We start from the raw sequence: 2,197 nt of genomic DNA, 5'->3' as shown, positions 1-2,197 counted from the left end.
ACACATGCTCACACAGCCATATAGACAATCAGTACTACAAGTAAGTAGTGCATCCACACCTGCGCACATTCACGAATAGATGCAATTAATTTTACCATAAAATACCATTTACACACTTTAGCATTTTTAAATAAAATTTGGAATGAGTTGAAAGTTTAACTCTGGATCTTAGCACAAGGGACACCTAGGTGCTCCGCCAATGTGCCATGGACGGGTGATCTGGCTTTGAGGGCGGACCTCCCGGTAAGCAAAATACGTGTATTTTGCCCCAATACTACGCCTTCTTTTGTCTTTAGGGTTAGTCATGGGGTGCTGCCTCGATGGCAGTGGAAGGCGAACCTGGCCCTAAAGCTCAACTACTACGATTTTTGCAACTGATGAAACGCAACTAATTATAATATAAATATATATAATAAATATTAATATATAATATAAATATAAATATATATATAATATAAATATAATAATATATAAATATAAACGCAACTAATATATATATATTAATAATGTAAATATAAACGCAACTAAAGAGAGATATGTGCTGCAAATGGGAGAGTTAATGACGTCTTTTAACTGAAAAGCCGTAAATATTGTCTACACTTGGCAACTGCCCTAGTCCCCTAGTCTGCAGAAAGGCTATTAACAACTTAAGCGATACTAGCCGTAGGCTCTATAAAAGTTTTGTTGCTGAGCTGTCTAGTCTACCTAAACGCAGGCACCGATTTTGTAAGCACACGACGCCACCTCCATTCCTCTGCAAGTTGGATAATTCCGAGGCAGATATGGCTAGACAATTCTGAAGCGTAAATAACGTAGTATGGAGGAATAAAAGCAAAACACTCCCATTATGAGGCTATGTTAAATTGCATAATGTGTTGCATGAAGCCACTTTTGGGGTATTATTACCATGACCAGTTGTGGACATGCGTGATGGCCAGCACAGTCCCCCAACTCCAAATACACTTTCCATACAGGAGAAAACTCCAGATCCAGTAGTAGTTTTTAGAAGGACCGGTGGGGTTGCGATCAAGTATCTTTTCAATTGCAGTAAAGCGACACCACCGGTACAGTTGGCTCGTGGGTATTATTCTTACGCTACGGAAGACCAATTATGGGGATAGCTCCAGTTTAAGGTGACACAGAGAAGTGAGGGCATGCCTGAAGATTGTGTAGGTGCCTGCAACCCATAAAATACTTGCTTGTCAAATTTACATGTGTTTTCTTAGTAGGTCCATGTATTTTTAAGACCAAGTTTATCCGTTTGTTGAGATTAATGTGTTTGGTAATGTTCTTGCATTTATAAAAAGTAACTAAAATATGCTGCACTAGAACAACTTGCAGTTGGTCTACCTGGTAACTTTTAAATAGCCTAGGGCAAACACGCTTGGGAAGCTAAATGCTGGCCTGGATGCTAAATGTGCTTTGTGAGTTGTTTAAATGCACAATATCGTTGCCCGTTCTAATTTTGGCCTTCTTTCTGATAAAAGTTGCACTGATATGAAACGTTTTCGACGCTTCTCATCGCAGCTACTTTTTTGTCACGTCACATATATGTGTCATGTGCAGTAGAATATGACGACAAATAGGGTTTTATCAAATCATGTTTTGCATAAAGATTGTTTATGTTTTGATTAATAATTATGATAAAGTGATCATGTATTCTAGTTTTTGAGTAGAAATTGAGCTTACTTTGATCAGTTAACCTCATTCGGTGTAGTTATGGAATAGATTTTTTGGCAAACTAACAACTGCCAACTTAAAAGTAGCCCTTGGCTATTTTTGATAGGGATTTACAAGAACGCACGTCCTGTTTGCTAGGTCAGTCTTTCTGACTGCATTGCAATGAGTAGATGATGAAATATACCCAAATAAAAAAAATGTTTTTTTTTATTTGAAAGCGTCGACTTCCACTCTGCGATGTCAGTATTTTTAGTTTTACAACTATTATACTGGACATTGAGTTCCCTTGCCTATTTTGGAAGCTTAATATTTTTGCAGTGGATCTGACAGCTTCGTCAAGTCGCCTGCTGTGTCATTGAAGGATACGTTTAGATGGACTTTGATACTTTGCCTGAGGCTGTTTTGCTTCATCTCATGAAATTCGTCTTTAGCATTTTAAGCTTGGATAGATAAATTCGAATGAGAATAAGAATAAGTCCAGAGACTTCAACAAATTGCTGCTACACTATTCATAAAA

The sequence above is a fragment of the Echinococcus granulosus genome, assembly GCF_000524195.1.
Source record: "Echinococcus granulosus chromosome Unknown EG_S00262, whole genome shotgun sequence".
NCBI lineage: Eukaryota > Metazoa > Platyhelminthes > Cestoda > Cyclophyllidea > Taeniidae > Echinococcus > Echinococcus granulosus.
The sequence above is the reverse complement of the archived record's forward strand: the minus strand, read 5'-3'. Positions refer to the sequence as shown.